A 12,651-nucleotide genomic window follows, 5' to 3' on the forward strand; every position below is an offset into this window, starting at 1 on the left:
GCATCGCGCTGAACGGGTGGTGGCGTTCCTTTCTTCCTGTACGGTGCGGTTCGGGTGTCCACCGAGATGGCAGAGAATTACTGCGCCATTTCCTTTCCTCAAAAAACCTTGCGTTCAAATGGCAAGGCATCGCGCTGAACGGGTGGTGGCGTTCCTCCCTTCCTGTACGGTGCGGTTCGGGTGTCCACCGAGATGACATTAGGCCCGTAAACATTTCATGCTTACTCTACTCTCGGTTACGGGAGAGGCAGAGATTTATTTTTCTTGCAGTTGCGCACGTCGGTTTGGCTAAGTTGAAGTTAGAGACTCGTAATATCTGTGGAGCTATTGTTATACGTCTGTGAACGCAGTGTAAAGCAATACTCCCGGAATATTACGTGGAAAGTGTTGCGCTGCCCAGCAAAGACGGACGCCACGTTAACTCACTTCATGCTAACTTGCCTCGGATTTCGGGCGGTACGCAAGCGATACCTAGGCATTTAAGGGTTACCACCCCAGCCGACTACCACACACTCGAATCTGTGCCCATGGGCCCCGGTACTGGATATTGTTCGAATCTTTAGCCGACACTGGCCTGCACATTTGCAGTCTTTGTCAAAAGTTTAGAGCCCAGGGGGTTGGCTTCTAGGCCTTGTATTGGGACTCCTGTAGCATTAGTGGAAGCCCTACCTACTGTAGGAGGCAGGACCAGAAATATTGCCACCTGCGGCAAATTTGGAGCGCTGGAGATGCATTACGAACCACACAGTGCGACTCAAAAGAAAACCCTCTGGGCTCCAAACTTTTGACAAAGGCTGTACATAAGACTCTCTTATTGCGAAAGGCATATTTGCGCAATAAAAAAAAGTGCCGCATTCAAACCTCGGCGCGATTTTTATCCTCATCTAAATGAACCGAGAAACAACAAAAAAAGTTGGTTTTGTTTTTCATGTCGTCTCTGTGCTTACGTTCTGGGCGGATGGTTCATGGAACAGGAAAAGATTGCTTTCAGAACTCATCGTCCGCTGCCTATCCACACTGGAAGTCGCGCCTGGCACAATTTCATCCGAAAGCGCGCTATTGAACGTTTGCGGATGTTCATTCCTCCTACCCCGTTCCCCTTTCCCTCTTTGCAGGACTGCGAGCGCGTGGTGGCGACTCCGCCATCGTCAACAGCTGCGCGAGCCGCTGTTCTCTTGCCCTGCTCGCTACTTTGCAATCCACGTTTGCGCGACTGCCGCTTATTTGTTTGTCCAGAAAAAAAAAAGGCCGATCTCGCAGTGGCAGCCGAGGTCCCCCTTTTGAATCTGGGCGCAGCAGGCATTCGGGTGCAGCCAAGCGCGCCCGCCGGGCGTCCGCGCGGCGTCCTTGCGGGACCCTGATCTGCCTCGTCTTGCGCTGCCGGAAGGGCGCGTTTTTTTGAAGTGGGGAGGCTGGCGTCCCCCGACGGGCGCGGTTGGTTGCGCCATTTGATTACCCTTTCGGAACTTTATTTTTGGGGACTTAGGGGAACTAGACAAAAAGAAGCAAAGAGAAAATATGTGGCGCTGCCTCGCGTACCCCAGTGGTTTCCGGAAGCCGCGCCGCTCGCCATCTTCGAATCTTTTCTGCTTTCTCCGTGCGGCCTTGTGCTTCCTTTTCCGAAAAAAAAAGAAGCAAATAAACTGGAGCAAATGACGGCGCTTTCTCCGTTCTTCCGTTTTCTCGCTGGTGTCATTGGCTTTCAACTGCTCTCCGCGTAACCATTTTGTTCGCTTTTCATGGACTTTGCGATTGGAACAGCCTGCCTTCGGATGTGGTACGACTGGAAGCATTGCTTTGGTTTCTCGCTAGTTCAGTTTGGAGCGCTCTTGCTTTTTTTCCCCTTGTTTTCTTCCCCTTGTGCTGAGAAGCAATCTGGAGCATGGTTTCTTCAAGGCGCTTTACATTTTTCTTGCGTGTTCCAAGACCTGGAATCTTTGTGCAGATCGAAACAAAGCTCAACGTATGCGTCCGTGTCCCCCCACCCATATTCCGTGTCCTTTAAACGCTCTTTCCTCCGCGATCCTTTCGTTGCTTTTTCTTTTTTTTTTTGTTTAACCTCGGCCCGACGACAAGAGGCACCGGGTGCTGCAGCGCCGTTTTGCGACCTATATCCGCTCCAAGTGGCGTTGGCAGCCTGCGTAAGAAAATTACCTTGTTTCTTCGTCGCTTGGCCGGCGCGCCGTTTCCGCCCAAAGTGCGCGCGAGCGTGCGTTAACGCATCGGTGTTCCCGTTTTGTTTTCTCACGCTTGTTTTTTTTTTACTTCCTTTATTTTTCTTTATGTGGCTGTCTGTGCTCTGGCTAAGAATGTTTCGTTGTTCCACGCGCTGCTTGGAATAGCCTAGGATGGAAGAGGCCGCTTTCAGCGAAAGACACGTCCCTGTTTTGAACGCTCCGTTTGTTGACCTAAGTAGTGTTTGATGTTTCGCCGTTTTCTTGCCCGTTTTGCTGATGTCTTTGTTATGTGGTGGTCGTTGTTTGCTTTATTTCTTTTCCTTTTTATTAATATCGTCTTATGTGACACTACCGGTAAGGCGCGTTATAAGGCGCCTGAAATTTCAAGCACTTTTAGGAGGCTATAAAAATGAAGGCAGCCTGCTTGCGGAATGGTTCTATTTTATGGTGCTTCATAAAGTGACCTAGTTTGAAGCGGGGAAGGATGCGGATAAGCATAATAAATGGAACACTTTTCGCAAATTTTTGTGCCAATGCGCTAATGTTAACCCCTCCTCCATCCACTTTGTTTCCCCCTGTGTTTGACTTGTGGTCTTTCTCACAATACACTGTTGCATTGCGTTGTGCACCCTTTACAGGGCCAGGATTGTAAAGTTTTTTTGTCGTTTCCGGCGCGCACCATTCTTAGCCGCCGCGTTGTTAATGTGATATCATTTGGATTTTTGTCTTGAAAAAACAACCGGGTTTCTCCGCATCTAAATTTTCTGGTTGGTCGTGAGGGTCATGACGTCATCATTGGTGCCAAACTTGAAAATCTGAGGACGAGAACGTTCCAGTTTTTTCTTTGGATTATCATACGAGATTATACAACTTGACCTACGCTTCTACCTTAACCCACCCGCTAATCTGCATTAATCTACCAACTCATCCCAATTTTCATTAATCACAATAATCATAGTAATTACCAATTAATCCCCACTAAGTCACCTTAATCCATTTTAAAGGTTGAGCCTGCTTCTAAAATATTTGGGATTCATTGGAATATTTGGAGGTGGGCCAACTTCGAAATGCTATCGCATTTTTTTCTTTGAGCATGTGGATAAGGAGGCGCAAAGTTTTTGTTCTTTCTCCTTGAGGTGGTTGCAGTTGAAGGGTGGTCTCTGGTTCGAGTGTTGGCGACTGGATGATGGAAAGTGCACGTATCTTTCTCATTCTCCATTCTAAAAGGAGTGTTTTTGAGTAGTGAATCGCTGAAAACAGAACACAAGAAGAGTGAAAGTGCTCCAGATTGCTCTCCTGCTTGCGTTGTGTGGCTGGCCGTTCATCATTTAACACCTTGCATGTTTAGAAATGCTTATTGAAAATTGGTACCAGGATTAGTGGGATCTCAGTTTATGGCTACCAGTTGCCAAACCGTTCTGCGTTGTTGAGGAGCTCGGAAATTCGCCACGGAGAATAAGAAGGTGGGGCGCCTCCTCCTGTCAAACTGCAATTAGATTTTTTTTTGCGATTATGATAAAAAAGTTCTGAACGCTTTCTCTAATGGTGTAATGTTCCTTCTAGTCTAATGATGCAGAAGCATGTTGTTCTTCTTGCGCGGCCTTCCCTTTCACGACATTGAACTCAAGACTTAAAAGCTGGGCGAAATGCAGCCGAAGTGTTAAAAAGAAAATGAAAATGAAGTAATGTTGTGTATTCGCGCGCCATTACGGTCTTCTCAGAGGCACTCCTCAGTTCGCTCTCGATCGGGCCGGCACGAGCACAACAGAGGTAGATTTGCTTGTTCAAATCTCAGAGCGTTCTGAGTGCGCAGGGAGATGAGGTTTGTGGGGTCGTTGACCCGCGTCTCTGATTTGACGTGCCAACGATGCGTACTGGCAGAAACGCCTCTTGCTTCGAAAGGTAGTCACCGAAAATGAAGCGTCCACAATTCTCAGGTCACGGAAGAACTTCCGCCTGAAAACTTCCTCCTTCCTTTCCCCTGTTCTCCTGTTTCCCCCGTTGAACCCTTTCGTTTCGGCGCCTCGTTACACCATGCAGCAACGTTTCGAGTGCTAGGGCGCGAGCGAAACTAAGGGCGGTTAGTGGCGGCGCCATTCGCATCACCAAGGGTCTCTCGAGAGGCGAGAGCGACGGACGCGACCGCGTTTCTTTGCTTGTTAGCTTTATTTTATAATAGGCTGCTTGTCTGGGACGCACTTCAGTCATGCCGTCTCTAGTTGCGGGATGCGTCGGCGTCGTGTTGCACCTCGCGACAGCGCCTGCGCGGTCGGCTGAAGGCCAGATGTTTTCGCTTGTCCGGGAACGGCTGGGGCTTGCCTGTCGTTATATTATCTTGTTAGGCGTAATGAGCAGTCTTTTAGTACTCGCTCCTGTTTTTTTTTTCATTTCTATGTCTTGGTTAGGTGAAACCATTATGGCGAAGGGTACTTCTTGTAATGCAGTGTATTATCGTTCATATTTAAAACTGCGCGAACAAAACAAGGACCGAGCAAGAACACAGTAACACACACAAGCGCAGTATTTAGTTCTGCAATATTGAGGCCCGATCAGTATTGTGCCTTGGACGAAACCTTGAAAGTTCTTATCTGTTATTCCGTTCAGTTGCGAGTGTTAGAACTTTCACTCTGGTCTAATTTTTATTTTTTCTAGGCTCTGGATTTTGTACGCCGAGGAAAAAAGCCGTAATGGTAATTAAGTAAATAGGTGTCGACATTCACTTGCACACCTTGTATGCACCAGTCGGTGGATTAACCAGAATGTATGGATGTGGATCGTACAATTGTTTGAAATTACTAGGCATATCCTTTTTTTTTTAATCATTTGCGAACGACTTTGAAAACTCTTGATCCGTTGCAGGCACGGAGGATGCAAATGCAATCGGGTGCCACGGATGAAAGGAAATATGGAAAAATGACGATCTTCAAAATGAAATTCGAGAAAAAGGGTTCTTATGAACCTTTTTTGCTCCGTACAGATGTGCACTGAATTTTTCAGAACGAGAAAGCGATGAAAAAGTTCTTGGTTGCCTACGAGAACATCCTGGCATTAAGGAGTGCACTGTGCAAGTCGCACAGGGATGTACCCAGCGCAAGCGTTCAGCTTTTAGCTTAGACTAGCAAGCTGTTAAACTTTTCTTGTGGTTTTTCGTGTTCGGGAAGCTTTTTCGGGCTCCCGTACATTGCCAGCGCTTCAAGGCCTGGTTAGGAGACACCTTGTGGCTCGCTTCGTTTTTTTTTTTTTTTTTTTCGCGCCCGCCAGCTGGCAAGCTGTCCTTACTATCTCCGTTCACCAGTGGTTTATTTTCGGTGGCCGCCTGCGGCGCACAGTTTTCGAACGAGAGGGGCAGGAAACGAAGCTCTCGCCCACCGTGCATCCGCGGACGGGTACTCGACGCTGTTATTGGACCTGCGTGCACTGAGCGCTCGCTCAGCACGGGCGGCCTAGCTAGCAGGTGGCCCTCGGTGTGGGAGCAAGCGTTGGCGCAGCGGCAGCACGCGTCGCGTGTCGGCCACTTCCGCGCTGGCGTGCCTTCCTGGTGCGCGCCCGTCGTGGCGAGCTGCTTAATGCCCCTTAATGCGTCCCGCAGCCCCGGGTCCCTGTTTGTCTTGGCTGGCCCTGTAAGACCGCGGAGGGTAGGGTCCCCCCGTTCTCCTGAGTTGTGTGCCGCTGTCGGGAGGCAGTTTGGCCACGATCGATCCTTGTTAGCAGTGCCTTTGTTAATGTTACCCTTTCCGCCTTGGGAGGGCCCGTGGTCGTAAAACATTTATATGGCATATTGATCGCTTCCCTACGCTAAGCCGGAGTTACTGCGTGTGTGTCTGTGGGCCTCCTCCTTGAGAAGGCGGGAGTGGGCGTATGTATTATAGAGTCTGCGTGCGATGGTAGGGCTGGTCCCTCCGCCTCCGCGCGTAGCCCGGTGGCCTTGCATTACGCGTGGCTTCACCGCTGCCCCTCCTCCCTTCCTTCGTTCCCCATCTCCCGCTTGCTTTTCCCCCTCGCTCGTATTCCGACCGCGCCCTTTATCGGAGGCGAGCCCATAGTCTTCCCCGACTCGTTGTGTTCCCTCCGTGTTAGGCCGAGATGGTCTTGTTACCCACTGCTCGTTTGGACCTGTCTTCTTCGCGGCGCATGGGCGTTAGGCGTCGATGATGACCCTTCCGCCGGCGCTGCGTCGCCGGCGGCGGCAGCTGCCTCTAACATCGCTTAATGGCGCAACTCCTTGTCTGCCTCCGTTTCTTGGTGTTCTTTTAAGCAGCGCACCTGTTGGCATGAGGTTATTAAGAAGCGGTCGTTGCTTGGGATCAAAGTGCATAGGCGCGCAGTGCACACGATTGGGAATGTTTTGTCAGCTCGTTTTTTTTCGACGCATGTCGCAGTAGTACTGGTGTCCGCTCTTTTGATTGATCTGTTCCTTTGTGTGTGCACGTTCGCTCCCTCGCCAGTCGTTCTTTCGCTTCCTGGCTTTAATCGTTCTCTTTGTAAGGGCCTCCTGTTTATGATTACAGATGTGGTGCTGTGCAGTTTCGCATGCAACCTGAAAACGCTGTACCTGCGTCAGCAAGCATCTCGCATGCTTGCTGATGCCTGTTAATTACACGAGGGGACTTTTTAAAATGCATATTTGCACGTTACAGTCGAAGGAAAGCAGCGGCGACTTTTCGAACTTTACATACTAATGCGAAAATAAAGCCTTCCTACTTTTTATTGTCTTAAACTCAGCAGTGATTCATTTTTTTTTTTACCTGGTCGCTGGCCACTCGCCCTCATTAAATAGCTCAAAACTGAAGTGCTTCACATATCTTTTAATATATGTAATAGGAAAGCACTCGTATTTTATGTTGTCGCTTTAATGCCTGCTCACAGGATTCTTACAAAGTGAAAGAAAGTAATATGGCTGCACATTTGAAACATCGCAATCATTTTTGTGGAAAGTGAGAAATATTATTTAGTTGTCTTTTCATCAATGTCACGTTAACTATTCCTTTCTCGCTGCCGTTTCCCAAAGCTGTCATTAGTTTTCTTGTTAGGCTAAGTAAATAGAAAACATAACAAGAAAAATAAAAGAAAACTGTAACTTTATAGTAAATGAGCTGCCAGTGCCTACAATATACAGACAGTGACTGACCTTGCCACGATTCGGGAGCGATGAGCTCTTCCTCAATCCGAAACGAAGTTGCCGCGCTTTCCTCGTGCCCTGTGCGGTGGCGGTGCCCGCGGGCTGCTCTCACAGTCCGTTGTTGACGTCACCAGTCCCGCTGTCCCCTTTTCCTTGCTTCTCTCACCGCACTTCTTTAGGTTTTTTTTTTTTTCCCCTGTTCACAACTGTAATCACGAGAGCAAGTCACAGGGAGCAGTTTCTCCCGCACTTTCCCAGACGACGCACAGCTGTCGTGTCCGCGAGAAAAAGAGCGAAAAAACGGAAATTCACTACTGTCCCCTTTCAAACAACTCCGAATCACCGAGGAAAAAAAAAATATATAGACTCGGAAGCTGGGTGCGGAATGCGATCAGCACCAGTGTGCAAAGGGCGAGAGAGAAGTGGCCGAGCACAGCGTCAGCAGAAACAAGCTTTCCGGCGGCTTCGATGACCGGCGTCTCTGTCCGGAGCGAGGGTTGAACCGGCGCGCACCGTCGCCCGTGCGAGTTCTGCGCTGGCTGCCCGACTGTCGGCCCGTGTCTGTGTGCGTGCTCGGAGCCCGGCGTCCGCTTTTATCCGCGCGGCGCTCCGGCGTTCGGGCGCCTGCGCCGAGGTGGCGGCGGTGAAGCTCTCTGGAAAGGAGGTGAACGGGAAAGAGTGTGGGAGGGGGAGGGTAGTCCTCTCGGAGCCGAGGCCTCGGGCGCGAGCAGAGGCCGTGGTGCAGCAGCTCGCTGCGTGCCCCGTAGTCGTCGCCGCCGTCGTTGGCAGCGGCGCCGGTGGGGGCGCTTTTTCCTTCGCCGGGGGCTCCCAGGATTTATCATTTCTGCCCGACGGCGGCCCTCCATGTTTTTTCCCCTGTCGTCGTGACATTTCCTTTTTCTTTCTATAGACTCCTTGCCTTCGGTTCCCATCTTTTTCCCAGCTAGCTGTTCAGAAAAAAAAAGTAAAAGAAAAATGTTGGAAGGGAAAAGATGCGAAGGAGCTGCAGCTGCCCCGGCTTATGAATACCGTCAACGCGAATGAAAATTAAAACTTGGCCGGTCGTGCGCCTGGAAATATTAATTGGCCCGTCCGCCTTCGTGCTAAAACTGGGTGGCGCGCTCGCGCATAGGAAGCCGTTCAGTGCCTTAAGGATGTGTTGCGCGTATATTGCTTGTTTTGCTCGCTCGAGTTAACGAAAAAAAAATTATACACAAAGGAAGAGGCATGAAACGAGTCTGTTTACACTCCGCCGTCATTAATTTTGCGTGTTTCGCTGGGTTAGTTGCGCCGTCGCAATGTGCGTGCACAGTGCGTATGCAACGCACTGCACTGCGCTGGGAGGATTTCTGAGACGTGATGCGGAGCCCAAGATAGCAGTTTAAAAGCGTTAGCATCGTTTAACTATTTTTGCGAGTTATTACTGTTGTAGCGTTAACTAACCTCTGTACGCTGCTGCGGAATATCTTTTGAAGGTGGTTTTAATGAATCGCCACGCCCTGCATTTCTGACAACACTGCTTTGAGTTTTACGCGTTTTTACACGGGCGCTACATATAACTTGAGGGCTCCGATCCTCGCAAAGTGTGGAATGCCAGCAGTTCTTGAGGGAACTCTAAGGTTACCGAAGAAGAGGCATCTGGGCTAGTTGGTACGGTTACATAATGAATAAACAGCGCTAAAGACGAGGACGAAGAGCAAACAGGACGAGCGCTCGTCCTGTTTGCTCTTCGTCCTCGTCTTTAGCGCTGTTTGTCCATTATGTAGCCGAAGAACTCGAAGGAATAACTTTTGTGAAAAATGTCATGGAGGTGGTTTATTCGTTGGGACGTCATGCGGTGTTCTGGCGGCTTATTCAGTCCTGAACGCAGGTTTTGTAGCGGACAGCCTTTTGTCGCTTTTTGACGCGTCGATCAGCTACCGGTCACTCACAGGTGCTGGGAAACATTGAGGATTTAAGGTGCTGATGGCAGCAGAGACGATCAATATGGCATTTCCTTCTCACTTTTTATAGCCTTTTGTAGTAGGTACATGCGCCAACAGAAGTTTTTGGAACACCGAAATCAAGAAAAATGCTGAATTCCTCGCTGACTGGAAGCGCAGCCAGCCATTGGGCTCATTGTACAGGTCGGGCAGATAAGTACCCAGCGCGCCCTTCAGTTCTTGGCGGCGGGCTTAGTTTGTTCAACACTTAGGTTTGGTTGTAATTTGTGCCTTTTGAAAACTTTTTCGGGCACCTATACATCGGAACGACTGTCTTTTCATATTCTAAACTGCCTCAGAATTAGATTGAATGCGATGAACAGAACTGGAGAAAGGCCGCAAATCTGAAAGGGTTAGGTTGAGGGAGGCCCCAAATTTAGACAGATGGGTGGAGCGCGTGCCAGTTCTTTGCTACGTCACTCTGCCAACGCTGTGTAGACGAAGCACAACCAGCTTTGAGGCGTGTCAGCATTAACGTCAATGTCGCAGGTCCGCGAACTGTCTTGATTAGTACGACTGGCGAGCACGGACGTGTCTCGTAGGCTGCTTGCACCACAGCAGCTGTCGACGCCGCTCCTCCACAACCTCGTCACGGTCATACGTGATGCGCGGCACTCCACGCGCCTTCGCCGGTCTAGACGGTGTTGAGCAAACACCGGTTGGGCAAGAAACGCGGTCTTGAAGGGAAAAATAGTGGCTGCTTTCTCAGATGGAACGTGATTTTGATGCGAGTCATTCTTTCGCAGTTCGTCTCGAAACGTTGAAATCTGCGCTGTCGGCGATCCAATTTATATCACCTGTCATTCTGCGCTTCCTTCCTTCTAAAGGGAGACAGTTATTTTGTTTCAAGCTACCTCGGACCCGTAATGAACCCGCCGAATGTAAGAAAAAGCTCGAAGCTACGCTGGCTTTCACCATACGTACGCATTTTCTTTTCTTCCCTGGGCTCCCGTTTCGTCGGGACTTCGTTTAACGACACGTAGCACTTCTGTGGGGAATTGGTCAAGAATCACGCGACAGTTGTCTGTGTAATACAAAGAAGGAAAGCAAGGAAAAGAGCAGATTGTCGTTGCAACAGTCATTCGTTCTCGACGTATCGTTCCTCGTTGCTTTTAGCAGCGACCTTTTTTTTTTAGAAGCGGCCCGATCTGTGTCTCTTTTATCTTTCAATGTGTCTGCTTGTTCTTCCATTCGATGCCCTTCTGTCTACCGATCGTCGCTCCTAAATGTCTCCCAAGGCAGCTAGCAAACTGGCCCTCTTTCTTCCTTGGAATCGTTTCGTGCGCGTGGGAATGGTGGATGGAACGCGTTACCCAGCGTGCGACCATCTGGAGCACGCCTATGCTTCCACTTTTCTGTGTGCGCGCTTTATGGGTGGCCTCCTTTTCCGCTTTTAATTTTCGACCTTTCGTCTCCCTTACGCGCCGTGGTGGCACAGTTCTCTAGCGTTGGTCTGCTGGCTCTATGGTCGTGGGCTCGAATCCCGGCAGCGGGGGGGGGGGGGGGGGGGGTTTCGACGGAAGCGCAACGCAACAAATGCCAGTGCGCTGCACGATGTCAACGCACGTTAAAAAGTTGTAGGGTTTTATGGAGTCAAACCGAGTAGACGTGCGAAAGCATGCGTTTTATGGTGCTCGGCTGCTGACCCAAAAGACGCGGGTTCGATCCCGGCCGCGGCGGCTAGAATTTCTTTGGAGGAGAAATTCTAGAGGCCCGTGTACTGTGCGATGTCAGTGCACGTTAAAGAACCCCAGGTGGTCGAAATTTCCGGAGCCCTCCACTACGGCGTCTCTCATAGCCTTAGTCGCTTTGGGACGTTAAACCCCATAAACCAAACCAAACCAAGCATGCGTTTAGCCTGGCTGGCTCACTGCTGGGTCGTCGGGACGTCTGGCGACGATATAAGACTCAGGTTAAGCTGATCTGATTTGTGCGTGCCGCGGATAGAAGTTGACGAAGACGACGTTGTGCATTGCACTGCGCGATAGTGTTTTGCAGTTTAACACGAGGCTTCATCGGCTGCGTTGATAGCGTAGTGCTCGCGCTTACCCGAGTTAGTCCTAGGCTTCAGACAAGATTTTTAGTTGGGACCGTGTTATGCAGTGCTTTCGCAATAAAAATCCCAGCTGGTCGAAATTATTCCTGAACCCTCTATTGCGACGTCTCTCGAGGTGTTTTAGAAAATCATGGGCTATAATAGTACGTTTTTTCCCGTTCGGATGATTTTCGCCAAGTTTGGCAGCCATGCGACAATTCATGCCTGCGTAAATTGATTTTAAAATTTGCCGTTTCCATGACTTCAGATTAGGGAATTATTTATGGGCGACTATGTTTGCGACGTCACGCATATTAGTCACACGTTATTGCCCGCTCCTCACTTAACAAACAACTGTGGGGTTTTGCATTAGGTCATCTTAGGCAGTTTGCGAGCGGAGCCGCAATTTTCCGTCGTTATTTATAATGTCTACGACACCATCGCTAAGTCAACCGGAGTATCGTTCCTGGCCACAAATTGATTTTAGGTTTTCTGTTTATGCTATTTTAAACTAGTTCTACTCGGTATTTCGAAAAACGTTTTCTCGTGATCGGGACAAGGTAGTATGTGATGCGGTGATTAAGTGGAATGGTCGAAAAACCCCTGGAGTTTCCCTTTAAACCCCTATATACTACGACTTTACCCCCTTTTTCTCAGAGTATGGTAGCCAACCGGAAATTTGTGCACTGACCTGCTTGTTTCTTGTACGCCTGTGCTTTGCTTGCGACGATTACTTTGCCGACTATCTGCGGGGAACAGGACTGACCTACGACTTGTGAACTAGTGTATACTCTTTGGTGGAGGAGTCTTTGCCTCAAGTCCGTATAATTAATGCTCATGTGTGCGTAGTGCGTTTGTACTTGCGAGTCTTCATCTCTTTGTCATGTGAAGTGGCGCCCCTGTCACACGCATAGCCAGCCTAACATTTCCGGCAACATTAAACTCTCTCTCTCTCTCTTGGGAGCACGTAAACGTGCATCCGAGTCGTCTTCGGAGTCTGTTTCCCTGCAGGCCTCTCTCCTTCCTCGTGTTTTTGTCGTCGGCGCGGGATTGCTGCGGGAGGGAGAGGTTGAGATGCAAGCTCGCACGCATCGCCGTACGTACAGACAGTGACCGCGCTTCCCAGCGCGCGGGTGGCCTGCGTACGTCCGCACCGGCGCGGGGATACGTCGGCGCCTGTCGAGCCGGGAGGCCCAGCCGCCTAGCCGAGCTGACTTGCTCCGCGCTGCTGTTGGCGGCTCGTGATTGATGCCGGAGACCGCCCTGGCTGCGCCTGTGGGATTCGCCGGCGGAGATCGTGATTTATAACGCGCTTTGCCTCGCCTCCTCCCGCGTATA

At 50.0% G+C, this 12,651-nt stretch overlaps 2 protein-coding genes across 6 annotated transcripts in view; one reads left to right on the top strand and one right to left on the bottom strand.

The window, feature by feature from the left end:
- Positions 1–7,846, bottom strand: part of LOC149340604 (uncharacterized) — a 135,218-nt gene extending 127,372 nt beyond the window's left edge. For both annotated transcript variants that reach the window (XM_089549439.1, XM_089549438.1), the window contains exon 1: positions 7,306–7,846. The gene's annotated coding sequence lies outside the window, so the exon portion shown is untranslated. The remainder of the gene's footprint in view (positions 1–7,305) is intronic.
- timeout (circadian regulator timeout) overlaps positions 1–12,651 on the top strand; it is a 320,135-nt gene that overhangs the window by 170,441 nt on the left and 137,043 nt on the right. The gene's annotated exons all lie outside the window — the stretch shown is intronic.

This window comes from Amblyomma mixtum, chromosome 6 (genome assembly GCF_055824585.1).
Source record: "Amblyomma mixtum isolate Tamu chromosome 6, ASM5582458v1, whole genome shotgun sequence".
In the NCBI taxonomy this organism is placed as follows: Eukaryota; Metazoa; Arthropoda; class Arachnida; order Ixodida; family Ixodidae; genus Amblyomma; species Amblyomma mixtum.